Source organism: Cyprinus carpio, chromosome A22, assembly GCF_018340385.1.
Source record: "Cyprinus carpio isolate SPL01 chromosome A22, ASM1834038v1, whole genome shotgun sequence".
Lineage (NCBI taxonomy): Eukaryota > Metazoa > Chordata > Actinopteri > Cypriniformes > Cyprinidae > Cyprinus > Cyprinus carpio.
The window spans coordinates 19,392,819-19,411,143 of NC_056593.1; the positions used below are offsets into that span (position 1 = coordinate 19,392,819).

General features: G+C 34.6%; 1 long non-coding RNA gene across 2 annotated transcripts in view; it reads right to left on the reverse strand.

Moving 5' to 3' along the window:
* Window positions 1–1,815: 1,815 nt before the first annotated feature.
* The window catches only part of LOC109047878, a 53,732-nt gene continuing 37,222 nt past the window's right edge, over window positions 1,816–18,325 (reverse strand). For both annotated transcript variants that reach the window (XR_006153225.1, XR_006153224.1), the window contains exons 4-5: window positions 7,603–7,696; window positions 1,816–3,216 (exon numbers count right to left, since the gene is read on the reverse strand). This is a non-coding gene — a long non-coding RNA (uncharacterized LOC109047878). The remainder of the gene's footprint in view (window positions 3,217–7,602; window positions 7,697–18,325) is intronic.

Below are 18,325 nucleotides of genomic sequence, written 5' to 3' on the forward strand. Positions count from 1 at the left end.
TCTGACAGAATCACGTTCATCTGTTTCGGACCAATTTGAACAACCAACATAATTGAACTTTTCCAGATTTGCGTTCATCTGCTTTGGATAAATCCAAACACACTTTTAGCGTCACTCACCTGACATATTTCCGAACAGCCACAATACGTACAACAACCAACGCAATAAAATGCTGCCAGATTCGCATTAATTTATTTCTGTTAAATCTGAACGTGATTTTAGTGCCACCCACCTGATATTTAATTTCCAAATTGCTGTGATATGTACAACAATCAGCATAATAAAATGTTGCCAGGTTAACATTCATCTGTTTTGAATAAATCAGATTGTGCTTTAAGCGACACTCACTGGACATTTATTTTCCGAACTGCCACAATACAAACAATAGCTAACATAATAAAATGCTGTCGTGAAATGTACAAGAAGCAATGTAATATCATTTTTTGCAGAAATGTCATCACAGGAATCTTTTCTAAAGACCCAGAGTTGGGGGATAAGCATCTTGCAGCCTGGATATCTCTTCCTGGTAATGCCGTGCCTTTGTTTGGCAAGATCTTCTGCCATCAGAAGTGGCCAGGAACTAGAAGGCAGTGTGTGTTTTGTGTGCGTGTGTTGGGAGGGCTGTTTGGCTGGCTTGTAACTGTGTTTGACCCCTTGCAGGCCCATGGCTAATGCAAGTGTGGGCTAGTGAATGGACCGAGGTCAGCGCCCAGTGACACATGACCTGCCATGGTTAATTCCAGCAGAACAATGGATCCGGCCCTGCCGGGAGATCATCCCATTACACCTCCATGCCAAATTAATTGTTTGTTTTCATGGCCCGCTCTTGTGTTGACCCTGCGGTCAACTTGCTTTAATAACATTTGGTGTTAACCTGGGAAAAAGTAGAGTGCAATCCGGTCCTAACATGGATGGAGCTCTGGTTTGTCAGGACCTTCTCCACTCTGTCGCATATAGACTCTCAGTGCTTACTCAAAAACTATCAGTTATGTGAGGTAATATCCTTTTTCACAAATAGTACTTGAGAAGTGACTGCAAACACCAGAATGTGCCCAAATATAAATGCAGGCAGAGGTAAAAGGAAGCAGTGGAAGCTGATGGAGAGCAGCGTGTCACAGCACTTTGTGTTTAAATAAAGAGACTGTTGAATGCAGAGAGCACAGCGCTGGCCTGGGAGCTTCGAGAGCGAGAGAGACAGTAATGTGACAGAGTTTCAGCACCGCAGGGCTGCCACATTGATACTGCATAAGAGTTCTACAGTTACACCTTCCCTTACTGTATTGTATTCCAACAGGATGCCCTACACTAAGATTAATTATGACTCATATACTTATTTACATACAGTGCAATAGAAGGCAGAGGTGTAACGTATTTAGGCGTATACACTTCCCCTGCATTATTCAGAAAAGTTGTCAATCAATTAACGGTTTTAATGGCTTGAAAAGAATTTGGTGCAGATGTATAATTTTTATTTATTTATTTATTTATTTGATATTTTTTTATGTATTAATAAAATATATATTTATGTAAAAGTATGATTCATCCACATAATGAACTGAATACACCTTCATTAGTGTGTTTTCATTTTCTAAGTTAAAAGTCATCTTAATATTTTTTGGTTGGAAATGTTAAACATTGCAGGGTAATGCAACTGTCCCCCTGATACCATAAATTATTCAAAGGAAACATAATTAATTAGATTGGTATCATTTATTATTATTTCTTAGAAGAAGAAAATTACAAAAAAAAAATATATATATATACATTTTGTACTGCTTATTAATAATTGAAACCTTTTGTCTGCCAAATCAAAGACATGTGGTGCAACCATGCAGAGACATGTAGGGAAAAAATATAAAACAAAATTATGTTAAAAAATCTCTCATATTAACAGATAATTTGGTATTTTTAGGACAAGTCAGGTTAGTTCAGGTTCTAAAATGTAATGTGGTGTGATTCCTAAAAATGAAATGACATTTAGGATTTTATAGTTTATGATATTTGTTAAAACAAACAAAAAACTTACCACGAAAAGTAGAAGTAAAATAAAGATGTGTACACTCACATGTATTTGGATGGGGTATTAAAAATATAATACATTTTACTTAATGGTCATATCACATGACATTACATTCAAACAGTTAAAGTTTTTCAAAACCTTGTAAAAACCAACACGTATATACAAAGCATTTTAAAAAATAATGAAAAGTAACAAAGCAAGATAATGCATTTTAATGAAATTACTTACATATTATGTAATAATTAGTTGCATATATCAATATATGCCAAGAAAATTACAATTAAGACAATTAAGAAAAAAATCACAATATTGTGACAGGCAAATCTTTTGTTGTTTTTTAATGTAAGTCACTGATATACAAGCAATTAATTTTCCAAATGAGTATTACTAACAAATTAACAATTAATGTTTCAACCTTTTATCACATTATTTTACACAAAAAGTTTCATAGCTGAATGAGATAATCAAAGACTCACCTAAACTGCCTTAAAAAATATTGAAAAGTGCAGCTGATTTTAGTAAATCAGTTTGTTTGGTTGCTTCATTCCAATAACTCAATTCAAATAAACAATTCACTGATTCATTTGAATCCCTCTATCTTTTTTGTAGCAAAATATGTAGTTGAAAGCTTCTGTATCTTCAACTTTGTTCTTTAAAACTTTATTTTTTTATTTATTTTATTTTTTCTGATTTACAGTATTTTAAAACTGTAGTAGCATAGTTAACTACTTTTTACTAGGGTAAATTGAATGAAGCTTAATTATAAAACTGTATGTATTTATAAAATCTTTCTTTATTTTTGAATAAACATATAAAATGCATTAAATCTCTCTCAAAAACAAAGTAAGCTATCTCCAAACATTTCAAAATGATTCTTACAATGATGTATTAACAAAGAACAATACCGTATGACAGAAATTACAAATCGTTTTTGAAGACAATCAGTTATCTTGCATTCAAATATTCTTATTATAAAAATGGATTGGATTTTATTTTGGTGAAATGAGTCATTGGCATTAGTAAATTCCATATGCACAACCATTTTAGCATGGCTCCAAAGCATGCATTTACTGAGAGGTCAAAGTTGATGCTTCAAGTGTGCTGACACCGACGTCCCTAAATGTGGAGATCTGGTCCTCTGTGAGATGACAAATCAGGAGAATTCAGCCCACAGGTCTAGACAGAACCTGCAAAAGCTAAAACAAATACCGTGATTAGGAATTCAAGCAGCTCTGAGAGTGATGGAGCTGCTATCTCTACCTATCACTCCAGTTATTTGCGTTTAAAAGGCTATAGTTTAGACTGCAAACACTAGTTTGGGTTCAATCTTCCTGATGGGGGTGGGGTGGGTGGGAGGTCAGTTGGTCAAAGTGATGGATGTTCTGTGTGTAAAGATGCAAAAAGCACCATTAAAAACAAACAAGCACGAATAATCACAAACAATCATCATTTATTTATTAATGTAACGTAAAGCCACTCTAAAGGAAAACAATTCAACAAGGAGTCTATCTTTCCTCTCAAAAGAGTCTCTCTCGAGTGTGTTTAGTAAATTACAGACCCTGGAATTTTCTCATAATTGGCCATTTTATCATTTTGTTACAGGGAGCTTATTCTGAAGGGGCTCTAATATGATTTATGAAATACAATTAAGTGTGAATTCTTCAGCGCCTCATTGCTGGGCTGCAGCACGGTGCGCATCTGCCGCACTACATTAAAATAATATGTAAATACGTTAAGTAATTAGAAAAACAGTCATGAACGAGAAGAACATGTGACCAAGAAGGGAAAATTGTCAGTGGATTGTGGATTTATTCCCCCCTCCCAATAAAATATTCCAGGGGCTTCCCTCCCATCATCTCTATTTTTAAAGTGGAGAGCGAAACGGTCTCCAACTGATAGAGAAACTCATTTCGTAGAGCGTGTTCAAAGAGATACGCCTGCTGCGGAGATTGAACGCTCTCCACGAGCCAGTTCCTCTTTGTCAAACAAAAGACGCTAATGACGTTGATCTCTTTCCAGGCCAAATTGCTTAGTTAAGATTACCACATTTTTGGTTGGTCAGAAAAGGACTGTTCATTTCAGTGTAGCTATAAACAGTATGTTAATATTGCACACAAATAATCAGTGAGAAAAGAATTTAAAAATTTCATGGGAATTAAATGACAGTCAAGCCATTTTTATTCTGTTATTAGTGGAGCTTGCTAAAGTATGCGTATTGCAATACATATTGGTCAAGTAGTAAACTTCAACTTAACTCATTCTGCTATTGACATGAATTATACGCCGAAACAATCGGATTGTTGAATTCATTTTCAGAAAATAGCTGAAGAATTCTATATCTAGAGACTTTGCTGTAGGTTATTTTGACTTGGGCTAATAAATAACTGTCTAAAAACCCAAAACTAACCTGTCAAACTCATAGAAAACACCCTAGCAACTGCATAGCAATGCACTAATAATCGTTCGTAACACCTTAGTAACCACATAGCAATGACCTAGCAACCACCCACAACACCCTAGTATAACGGTAAGAAGTTTTACATGGCCTCACACTCACATTTACTTCAAATATTGTTACTTTTATAATAATAAATGTACATATACATTTTATGAATTCAAATGAATGCTATTTTAGTATCATTAAGATACTATTTTACTTTTGATAAAATAGCATTTTTACAATTAAGTTTTGATAATTTTTTTTTGTTTTTTGTTTTTTTTTTTTTTTTTTTTTTAAAAATTAAATGAATTATACTTTTTTTAATTTAGTTTAAAGTGTTAGTAATTTCTTGTGTTTTTGTCATTTTTATTTATTTATTTTAAATGTCTGTATTTTTATACATTTTTCCATATATTTGTATTTATTTTAAATATATAAGTTTTAGTTTGTTAATTTAGGACGTCAAATTAACTAAATGAAAATCAGAATGTTACTTTGCAAATAGCTGAAATAAAATTATGTTTTCATTTCAATTTTAGTTTACAATAATCCTGATCCAAATGATTATTATAAACATAAATCAAACAAACTGTAGGAGACTATACTTCTCTGTCAATTAATTAAAATATGACAAAAAACTCTTTCCCATCATTCTTTAGGCTTTGAGCGAAGACTTGCCACACATAGACACTCTCGGAAGTCTAGTGACAAAGTATCGTACATGTTCAACAGCCGTCCAAAAGAGAGGACAGTTATAAACTAGAGTTTTGTTCACTTCTCTCTCTCTCTTCCTCCTCTAGAAATATGGAGGCAATGCCTTGAGGCTTCCCAGTCCCCATTGTGAGGACTGCCAGTTCTGTTTGGGCTCATTGTTCTCGTCTAATCAGCCATGGCAAATGTGGAGCCCTCCAGCTCATTACGTATTCGCACTCAGAAGTGACCATGGGAAGTTTTCGGAGGCCCAGTGGGCTGATGAATTACCTGCCTAGACGACACCTAGTAAATCCGTGCCGTTGCCGTGGCAGTGCTTTCTGATGGGACAGTCGTCTCATCGCTCATCCCGGTGGTCAAACAACTGCACAACCCCTCCTTCCCCTGCTCCAACCAGCTTGAGTTTCACTATTGCCATCTCGTCTTTCAGCACCTCTGCCCTCTTCCACACACTCTATGCACTGTTTACAAACTTCTGCTAACGATGGCCGCCCTGACGAGCTTATACAAGGCCTGTTGGCAGTAGTGTCTGACATTTATCCTTTGTGCACTAAGACCAAATGTGATATCAAACACTGAAGAATATAATATTCCTTAGACTTTCTTAACGGATAAAAGTTACTTTTGCGTAAAAGCTCATCTACTATCATATCTACAGCAGTGGATCTTAACTGGATAGTTGGGACCTCAAAATGGGTCACAAATGAGTTCTGATGACAGACAGAAGGGGAAAACGATGCTAAATCAAATCATAAAATGCACCTAACCCCATAATTGGGTGTAGTTACGACAAATAAATAATTTGGGTCAGGGAAAGCACTTTCCTTATGTTTTGTTGTTGATGCAAATTTATGAGGTTATTGGGTCAGTAATGGATCAATGACGTTCAACAATGTCCATGATAAAGAAATGTTTTAAAAATCTAGTTAAAATGCATGTGCCAAGTTCTTTCAAATGTATTGTATTCATTATTGTTTCATGTGATTTTATTTAAACCAAAATATCATTTTCAAGAAAATGTTACATTCTAATGACTCTAATGATATTCTAAAATGTCATGTAGTGTTACCATCAAATAAAAAGTAATAGGATTTTATTTACATCTTGAATACATCTGAAGGTACACATATTAGTTATTTTTTACTAAAAGGTGTTTAATTGTGTTTTTCAAGATAAAAAGTAAGATAATGAATGCTTCTTTCTATTATATAATTTCCTGGGTTTTATTTATTTATTTTTTTTATTATTTTTATTTTAGTGAAGATTTTTGGTAACACTTTATTTCGATAGTCCTCTTTAGACATTCTACTAACAGTAAGTAACTTTGCAACTACATGTCAACTAGCAGTTAGTAGAGTATTAGTACACTGTCGTCTTAATATCTTCTAACACTTTCTTTGTCAACTTATTGTCAACTTATACTAACCCTAAACCTACCCCTAACACTAACCCTAAACCTACCCCTAACAGTCTGCATAGACATGTAGTTGCAAATTAATGAGAATTAGTTGACATGTAGTTACAAAGTTACTTATCATTAGGAGAATGTCTAAAATGGACTATCAATAAAGTGTAACCAAAATGTTTTATTTTATTTTATTTTATTTCTGTATTGCATTGCATTGCATTTAATTGCAATATCAGGAATTTATCACCCTGAATGTTTTACTTTATAACCCATAAAAATATCTAAATAAATTTTAAAGAGGTGTAGTTAAGTCATTATAAGTTTTTTTTATGTATTTTTGAATAGATAGGACAAAAACAGTTAGTCATGTTATTGCCTAGTTGCCTAATGCCAACATGAAAATACAACTCAGACTAAATTAAATATGAGTTAAATACAGGATAATTATAAGGTCTGTGCTGACCACAGTTTGTTGTGTGAAGGATAATATGCTACCATGTGTATAATGAAATCTTTGGAATTTGACATTTATACTGTCAGAAAAAAAGTTATGTGCAAAATGTGTACCTTCATGGGTACAACAACTTGTCACTGATGAAGAGCCCTTTAAAGGACAACTTTTTACCCCAAACATTTGCAGATTAATTTCTTAGAGTAGTAATATGTACTCTTAGGGTACTGCTATAAACCTTAAAGGGGTAGATAAGATACACATTTGTCTCTTTAAGGGTAACTGGGACAAGGGACAAGCTGTTGTACTTCTTTATCTGAGAATGTAGAAATCAACAGCTTACTTTTGCACAATAAACAATGTTGGAACTTTTTTTCTCTTGAAGTAAAATCAGTTGAGAACCACCTATTTGATGCACCAGCTTTAGAAAATCACCTACATATTTGTGGATCTAGAGGTTGTTCAGGAGTTGGACAGGTTCTGTGACCACTGGGACCTTATTTTAGTGAGTAGTAGGGGCCGGTGGCTGCCAGTTGTATGGGTTAACGTGACAATAATTTGAGTTGACTCACCCATCCCATTCTCTAATCCCCTGGATATACTGCACTCATACAGGTGTCCACACAATCCAATTATCACCGCCATGCTTGAGTAGAAAAAAAAAATCTAGGAAAAAAAGAGGAGGGAAACATCAAGTCAAACATCTACTGTCATTCAACTTTGCCAAGTATGCATGTACAGTAGTATTGCTGTAGACCGTAGAGGCATGCCGACTGTTGTTTTGAAATCTATTATTGCATATTTACATGCTTGCTGTAATTTATGAATGGGTAATCTGGTAATCGAGTAGCTAGCAAGTTTTTCTGATCTGTGCTTTGAGTAAACCACCTTCCATTTGAATACCACGCATGTGGCACACTTTTGTGTACAGGTGAAACTGATACCAACTTCCCTTTCATTTTATTGCCTCATTTCCATTACTGAAATGTGACACTCAACAAAACACCACAACAATGCAGGGAGCCACAATCACAGGTGCATTCACAAACTCTGTGATGTGAGACAAGGAAAATCTCATCCGCCCATCTCACGACTCACGACCTGTAGAGCACGTCTGAAAGTGACCCCCCCCCCCCCCCCCACACTGGTTTGGTATCTAAAAGAGTGGCAGTGGGCTTATTTTCAAGCATGTAATGTGCTTTCTTTCTCCTCCTGCTGTTGTTGAAGGAGGGGGCGTGTGCTTCCTTCCCTGTAGGATCCCGCAGTTTGGCCCCCTATAGGGACAAAGACCCTTAGATAGAGGCTATGCCTTTTGGTACACTCTCCCTTCAAGGATCATGTTGAGGACTGCAGGAGGAAGTGTGAGAGATAGCTTCCTGAGCCAGCATCCAGCATGTGGGCTAAAGTCAGCTGGAAGACCCTCTCGACAGATGGAGTCAATCCCACTTCCCCCTTGGATTCAATAATGCAACTTTCTCCTCAAACTTTTCCTTATAGTCCTCAGTGGATCTTTGGATTTGATTCCGGAGTAAAGCTGCTCTCTTGTGTTGACTCTTATTCTGACCTTCTGAAGTCATTTGTCATTAGAGCTTTTGTTTGAATTATGGCTTACAGTATATCTCGCCCATTCTTTTAGCCATCTTATACTCATATCCCTGTATAGTCCAAAGTAAACCAAAGAATCATTAATTATTGGAAAACAATGGGATGTATGGCCCCAATCACAATGGTCCTTAGAGAAAATTCACAACTGCATAAGCAAATATGAGTCTTAATTGGTCTGCGCTAAACTGCCATGAGCTCAGTTAATGACAGCAAATATCCTTATGAGAGTTCTGTTTGAGTCCCCACAAAATTGGTAAAACTCTGCAAATATAAGCCCACATCTCTCCGGATGAGTTTAGGACGAGGTTTAGCTGTTTAGCTACTGCAAGTAAAGTTGCTTGAAAGTGGCAAAAGTAGCAATAGTATGTTTGGTAACAGATTTCACAAATGCCCACTTTATAGAATGCCATTGTTCCTAGGTTAGATTTACCAATGTAGAGGGGCAATACTCCATCAGTTTAAAAGGTTAGAAAAAGGAACTTTACAAAGCAGCAAACAGTGGTTGGGAAAGAAAGGAAATAGTTCACAAGGACTTGCCACATTCCAAGAAGTTAGTACTTGCTCCCCTCAAACAGTTACTGACAGGAAGTGGAGAAGCATTCACAATGGCCCCCCATGATCCAGCAAAGACACCCCAAACCGACAGTGTTCCTACAGCCGTCACCCTAGAAATGCATTCAAATGTCAGCATACTTGAGGACATGTGTTCCTCTTGAAACACCTCTGGAATTCACTCAACTGTATGAAAAATTCACTCAACTGTTGAAAAATTTGGGAATGAGAAATTGGACGGCTTCTATTCATGGATTCCACAATGCATCTGGTTTGTGTGTCTCTAGAAGAGAGAATGTAAGAATTCAGTGATGAGGAGGCCATTGTAATTGAAAGTGTGAGTTGGATACGAGAACAGCAAAGTATTAACTATTTTGATAGGTTGTGGGTAAACTAACCAGCCATGTCAACCATATAGTTTAGAAAGATAGCTTTTCCATATCCATATCTGGTTCATCAAACTGCTTGTATTGGTCATATATATACAATATACAATATATTACAAAGTATGGGCTCAATAAGTGGGTTTTTTTTTCATGCTTTTGAGAGAAGTATTTTATGCTCACACTAAACAATAAAAACAATACATTTAAAATATCTGTTTTATATGTGAATATGTAATTTATTCCTGTAATGCACAGCTGAATTTTCAGCATCACTACTCCAGTCTATAGTGTCACATTATCTTCAGAAATCATTTTAATATTCTGATTTGCTGCTCAAGAAACATTTATTATTATTATTATTATTATTATTATTATTGTTATTATTATTATTATTATTTTCATCATCATCATCATCATCATCATCATTGCTAAAAAGAGTTGTGCTGCTTTATGTTTTAATATTTTTTGCGGATTTTATTTTCCAAAGGTAGTTGATGAACAAAATTCAAAATAACAGTATTCATTCGAATTACATTTTTGTAATATTATAAATATTTTTACCATCACTTGTGATCAACTGAATGCACCCTTGCTGAATGATAAAAAAAAAAAATTGTATTGTGAATGTACAAAGAACGTATCTGAGTGTACATATTACTGAGTGTGTATATGTATCGCATGAAAAGAATAAAGTCTATTTATTATATTTTGTTTATTGTTATTGTTATAACTTTCCATTTTCTGTATTGTTTGACAATTACATGATAATTAATGACATGCCATTTAAAAATCAATCAGCATAAATTCAAGGCAATGAAACAAATACTCCCATCGTGTATAAATATTTACAATTTAAACAATTACGGATAATTAAGTAAAAAGAAATAATTGTTCAACTTTTATCATTTTATCATAATCTAAATATAATCCTTATTTTAGCATTACAGTAATCTTTTTTTTTTTGGCAGGAAATGTGCTCAGTTCTCGTTTAAATATACAAACAAATAAATAAAGAAATAGGGAAAGAAATCTTCGTGGACAAGCTCCTTTATACGTTTGGTCAGCTTTTCGACCAACTATTGCTGCGAATTATGCAGCCTGGTTTTAGCAAAAAGTTAAGTATCACAACAACCCTTGAATTGTTTGTTTTCCAGTTGACATAAATGAAGCTTGTCTAAAAAAGAAGCTATGTCAGTTTTTGCTGTCCCTCTTGAACACCCTATTTTTCATTATTTAGTCAAAAGGAAGGCCTTGTTTGCCCCCCCAAGACAAACCTCTATTGGAATCTCTGTTGAATCACAGAGTGCTCGTAGACAGTTTCGCCTTTTGACAAAGTTTAGGGCCGCAGAGAAAGAGCCGCCTTGTGTGAGGCTTCACAGTACAGCTGGCCTGCTTTCCTCCAGTAGTTTATTAGACACAGGCTCTTAATGAATGGGAGCCGCTGTTACAGTAAGTGACAATTACTCGACTTATCTTGCTCGCCACCAGCGATCTCACATATCCAACATGGCCATCATAATTCCTGCCATCATAAAGAGGGCTTGTTGGGCACTGGCAGTATCCACAATACCAGTCCTTCAGAGTCAGTTCATGCCATCTCTGACTGTGTTTTCTGGGTTTATTGGGGTACAGTAGCGTGAAGCTTCATTGCGGATGGGGCGAAACTTACAGAGGGATGCAAATAAACAGGTTATCGTTAAACCCTTTACAAACAACATGAACGGAAACTGCACAGCCCTGGCACTCCTACGGCGACCATCTCTTGTTTCTAATTGCTTAGAAATAAAAGAAAAGGAATGAAATGCAACTGGTAAACATTGCAATGGCATGAGTCAGTCAGGTCTGGGAAGGTCTCTTGGTCTACAAGGTTGCTGCTGTGATATTGTTATACCTCAAGTATTACAATGCTTGATATATTGTAAAGATGACCCCTTATTGTTATTCAAATCTGCATTTAATCGCAGAAACAAATTCTGCTATTATTTAGCACCCTTCGTGTCACTTCAATCCCCTATGCTGTTATCATGAAAGTATGCAAGATCATGACTATGTCAAGCTCCAATAATGACAAAAAAAAAAAAAAACATAAAAAGTGCATAAAAGACCTTTTACTGTAAACATACATAGAAAAAATTGGTGTGAAATTTTTTTTCACTCAAAATTGCAAGTTGCTTTTTTTTTAATTTACAACTTAACAATTTAATTTATGGCAATTAACACACTGAATTAATTATTATTATTATTATTATTATTATTATTATTATTATTATTATTATTATTTAAGTAGTAAGACTGAAATAGTACTTTCTTGTAAAATGTAATCCACTAAATTTGTTTTATTTACAACTTTGAACAAAAAAACATTTTTTTTTTTGTTTGTTTTTTTGTTACTGCGTAGAAGCAATTAGGTTTGGCTGAAAGGAATATAATTGTTCAACAAAAATTGAGAAAGATAAATAAGTACAAAATAAATAATAAACAAAAATTTTCCTGATACAAAGCAATTATGTAATTTTTACTTTGTAACAATTAGTAATTGCTAGTAAAAAGAAAAGAAAAGAAACAGCAACTACCACACTGAATTAAACTACTTCTTTTTTTAAGCAGAAAGACTTAAAATGTTTTCATGTAAAATGTAGTCCACTTTGTAGTCAACAATTTTCTTTTTTTTAATTAATATTTTTTTCTTTCTTTCTTTTTTTTTTTTTTACAGAGCTCAATAAATGAAATGTTGGAGCTTTGCCTGAAAGGAAAGCAATTGTTCAAAAAAAAAAAAAAATAATAATAATAATAATAATAATAATTCCTCATACATAGGGACTTGTTGGCCTTGTACTGATTATATTTTTGGTGTAGGATTTACAAAGGAACAGCGAGGAACACATTAAATTAAACATGAATTTTTGATGCAGAAAGCCTAAAAATTTTATTTTGTAATAAAACATACTCTAATAATCTTTTATTTATTAATAATCTTTAAAATACTTTTACAGTCACTATGAACTGTTTTTGTATGGAAAAGATGTGTATAATAAATCTTCGAAAATTCTCTTTTTGTGCTTCAAATAGTAACAGAGCACAGGTTTGGGTGAGTACATTTTTATTTTCATGCTTAACTATTCCTGTAAAGCGAACTTAATGGATCTGAGGAAACGTTCCTGTAAATCTGCCTCTGGTCTGGTGGCATATTAACGGTAATTCTGCCTTCTCACCATTAGAAATCTTCATTCAGTGTGTAATCCCGATTTGCAAGTAAAAACACGAGAGGCTTTGGTGTGTCAGAGTGGCAGTATTAGACAAACAAAGGTGTGTGTCACGTTTGAATTCACAAATTCTGTTAACGTTTCAACCTGCGGATGAGAAATTAATAAAAGGCACGCATACCTGTCTACGATGACATAACACCTGTGTTTTTGATTTTGTTTTTATATAGTATTTTGAGAGGAATTATAATAGATTGTGCTTGACATAACATTCTGACACCTTTTTTTTTTCTTTCTTTCTTTTTTGAGTAGTGAATTTGCTTACATCACAGGGTCATGGGGTCAGCCGGTCCAAATCCCCCACCTCTCCCTCTTCCAAATTTGATCTCTGTTTCTTTTCTGATGAATTGCAACAATCTGTCGTTAAAGAGCTTAACCTAAAATAATTTTTTTATTTATTAATTGAATTCATTTATTTTATTTTATTTGTCAAAAAAAGTATATCCCTGAATTAACCAAAGTACAAAAGTAAAATCTTTTTACACAAAATCAGAAAAAAAGTTTGCACGTGTATCATATTTGATACACACACACACACACACACACACACACACACACACACACACACACACACTTATATATGTATGTATGACTACTTTCATAAAATGTATATTTATTATCTAAAATAAATAAATAAATAGATAAATAAAGATTTCACAGCAAAAATACACATGAAGCACAAGCTGAAGGTGGACATTTCTACAATTATACTAAAAGGTCTTTTACTTGTACCATCATTGAACTGCTGCCTACACATGAAAATACACATGCGCTTAGAGGAGAAAGTGTGTTGATGTTGCTGAGAAACACTGTGTGTGTGTGTGTGTGTGTGTGTGTGAGTGTGTGTGTGTGTGTGTGTGTGTGTGTGTGTGTGTGTGTATTTTTTATTTTATTTATTTTTTTTCAGCTGGTTTATATAACAGTTGACAAAATCTGCCAGTGCAGTAAATTGTGTGAATCATGGTTTATGAGGACACTTCCTGTGCTCCCGTGAAACAAAAGGCTTAAAAAACATATACAACAATGTTTTATGAAATTCAAAAATTGCCAGTAGTTTTCTGTGAGGGGTAGGTTTAGGTGTAGAGTTGGTGTAGAGTGATAGAAAATACAGTTTGTACAGTATAAAAACCATTACGCCTGTGAAGAGTCCCTGTAAACCATAAATGCAAGGTTTTTTTTTTGTTTTTTTTTTTTTTTTTTTTTTGTGTGTGTGTGTGTGAGTGTGTATGTGTGTGTGTATGTGCACGCGCTCTGGTATGTTTGTCCCCGTGAAAAGAGGGCCTGTGTTCAGCCCAGCCTGGGCCCCTGTAATGCTGCAAACAGCACAGATTTGGACTTGTCTTTTGTTGTCCTGTGTGCTGACATCACACACTGCTGATGGGCTAAAATCCCTCTTTCTCCAGCACCAGCACTTTTGAAACAAAACTGCCATGGCACTGATGAGTAATGCCAACTTGCCAAAAATACCTCATTAATCATCACACTAGCACACACACACAAACAGACCAACACGGCCAAAAGCGAATCCAAAAATCCAAAACCCACAGCCTGTACTAACAACACTCTGATTTAATATTATCAGATGAATAGACACAAGCTAAAATACCCAACAGTGTACACCAATGGGACATGCTATATATCTTATATATACTTTTATATACTATTTATTACAATTAAATTATTTATATATATATATATATATATATATATATATAATTATATATATATATATATATATATAGTAAAGCTGCATAATAAAATGTTGGTGCAATTTGAGTGCATTATATATATTTATAATCACAATATAATAGATTTTTAAAGTATTAAATATAATTAAATATAATTTAAATTAAATACAATTTACCAAAATATATATATATATATATATATATATATATATATATATATATATATATATATATATATATATATAAAAAGCAATATATAAAGTCACAAATTATAAATCTTCGTCTTAATCTTTATCTTTAAGAAAAAAAGCAACATTTTACCATCCACTTAATTCCTAGTGGATAAAATTGCCTTAATATTGTCTTACGCCACTTACTTACACACTTACTTTCAGAACTTCAGAAAACTTTTCTATCGATGTTCACTTGAACTTAGATCAGTCATTATAGCTGTAAAATGGAATCTCAGATATATTAATGTTTGTAACATCAATAGCCATTGAGGTGTGAAAATGGAAGGCCACATTTCCATTTACTCACAACCTTGGAGAAATGTTTACACAAAACACTTTCACCCTGGAAATGTGCCAGCGAAGGCCACGCAGCGAAACATGGGTTTTACTCTATTGGCACGGCTAATGAATCTAAAAATGGTGGCCAAGGTGACATTATGCTGAAGTAAACAAGCCTACATACTCACACACCCAGCAAACATTCTGTCACTCATTTCAGCCACAAACAGGTAATGTAATAACAGCTTGAACTCTTAACAGGAGTAAAGACAGCACACGAGACGCTCTGCACCCGCGCTATGAGTATATCACCGTTCACTTCTGTCATAACCACACTGACAATCACACACTCTGGGCTTTCTGAGTATTATCTCAGAAGAATAGCAGAAAGGCCTTTTTTCCCAAGAGTTTCCAAGGGGTCCAATGTTTCAGAGCAGTGTTTTTACAGCGTTGATGTGACAAGAGAGAGATGATACCAGCTCTTATCATCGTCGAAGCTGCACTCAAATGCAATCAAACACAATCAGCACCAATCTGGCAGGAGTTTGCCACACTGCTCACTCTCTCGCTGAGTGGCCAGCAGACAGCCTCAGTCTGTTAAACGTGACAGATGGAATCGGCCCCCGAGAGGAGAGCCCGGGCTCTGATCTGCGTGATGAGTCAGTCCTTTGATCACATCGTCTCCCCTGTGACCGGCCCAAATCATTTCATATCACCCAACAGGTTGACTCAGATTGCCAGGGCCACATGTAGTTTGGCCTTGTTGGAAGTGAATAGACATGGGTCCTCTGTCTCAATGTGAGATCATATTGGTTATGTTATGTTGAGCTTCGCTGTGTTTCGATATGTTACGCAGTGGTATGTTGTCACTTAACAAACTTTGACGTTTCGACTACTTACATTATAATAGATGCTAGTCAGGGCAGCCATATTTAATTTTTGGTGGGAATGAGAACGAGGCTGTGTGGGACTGAAGTACAGTTGTTTAATAATGTATCAATTGTTCAGCTGACAAAACATGTTTCCGAAAAAAAAAAAAAAAAAAAACTTTCAGTATGATAAAAACTCCATAAAATAGTTTTGAAAGTTGTGAGTTGTGAAAATGACAGGATCTAGGATCTTTATGCATGTCTTTGTAAATATTGTAAAGGGGCATTTTCACAACACCATTTTCAACTAAAAATTGACTTTTTATGACTTTTTTGACCATTCATGTACACGACAATGGCATTTTTGGGGCCTCTAAACTTACATTTTTGAAAATATGTGTCAAAGTGCATGTTTTTGGAAACGATAGCATTATCATCTCACTACAAAAACATTAATTTGTGAAAACAGGGACACCATGCGTGTTTGTATTCGTGTAGCGTTTTTTTTACAAGTGACATCGCCACCTACTGGTCTGGCATGAGTAATACAGCATTTTCAGTTATTTTCGCGGATCCATGTGAATGGCGATCATTTTGATAACATTAACATCTGTAAGCAAAACTTTTAAGAATTGCAAAGGAAAAACTTTCGTTTTTAGTACATCGTTGTCGAGTAAACATACCCTAAGTGTATCCCTCACAGCCTAGTTTTCATCCGCGTTAAACTCAATATGGCATCAAATCCTGACTAAGGTCTATTGGAAAAAACTCTATACCTTTCATAAAACCACCTAAAGTGGTTTTTAAATCAAACACGTTGTTAAATTACATTACACTACTCTGTGCTAAAACTTAAACATTGCAGTTCAATGAATTCAATCTCTATTGTTCAACTCACTCTCAACGCAATTCCTAACTATTTTTAATTCATATGAATCATAATTTTTTTTATTTTACTCTCTTTTAAAAACTATGAGCATGAGTTGGGTTATAAAGTCATTCACATACTTTTTACAGTTTTAGACAGTACATTGTCATGGAAACAGATATATAATGTTACAAATAAAAGGATGGTAAGTGTTTTTTTTAATTATTTTTATTTTCTTTTAAGAGTTTTAAAATCATGTTAACACACATATTGTGAAGCACTAACAATGAAAGTCCAAAATATTCAATGATTTAATATATATATATATAAACACTTTTTATACATTTTTCTCTCATGAAGTCATTCTTGTACATTTTTTACAGTAATTTTACGCAGCGTTACCCTGTCATGGTAACAAAGTTGTAAAACTGGATATAAAGTCGCACATAAAAGGTAAGTAAGCAGTTTTTCACACTAAAATCATGTTAACACATTTGTGACCGTGGAGCACAAAACCAGTGTTGTGTCAATTTTTCGAAATTGAGATTTATACATCATCTGAAATCTGAATAAATATGCTTATCATTGATTTATGGTTTGTTAGGATAGGACAATATTTGGCCGAGATACAACTATTTGAATATCTGGAATCTGAGGGAGCAAAAATTTAATCGCCTTTGAATTTGTCCAAATGAATTCTTAGCAATGTATATTACCAATCATAAATTACGTTTTGATATACTTATGGTAGGAAATGTACAAAATATCTTCATGGAACATGATCTTTACTTAATATCCTAATGATTTTTGGCATAAAAGAAAAATGGATAATTTTGACCCATACAATGTGTTTTTGGCTGTTGCTACAAATATACCCCAGAGACTTAAGACTGCTTTTGTGCTCCAGGGTCACATATATTGTTTAAGTCTTGTACCTATACTATTGAAACAGTGAGTATTTTAACATTAACAGATTGTCCCCTTAACTTTCATTGTAAGTGTCTCACTGTAACCCAGATTTTTTATTATTTTTTTAATCTGCTGTTTAACTTGTATTGAACACAGAATATTCCTTTAAGTACTGCAGTTTGCAACCTTTTAATTTGTGTAAAACCAATTTCACCACATTTCACAACAACGAATAAACAACAACCCCAAAGTAACACACCAAATCTTTTGTATTTGAACAACTTGTTGAGCTATTCAGACTCAGACACTGAAGTTTCCTGACATTGTCCCTGAGTCAATCAAGTCTGTGCGGCCGCAGACATGTTCAGCAGCTCTTCTCCGAACCGTTCCAATGTTTAATAAGGTTTTAATGACCATTTCTAAAGCGCAGCCCATCGCTGAAGAGATGCTCTCTCCACCCACCACCTCTCTCTTTACTCTCAGAGCCGCAAATCTGTCAGGGCTAGCTATATTCTCACCCAGGTTGTCAACCGTGCTTCTCCAAGACAGGGTCACGGGGTTAAAATCGATTTCACAGGCCACCTGGAGAGCCTAGGCCACAAACTGACTCAAAAAATTTATATCAGTCTTAGAATTGCGTACC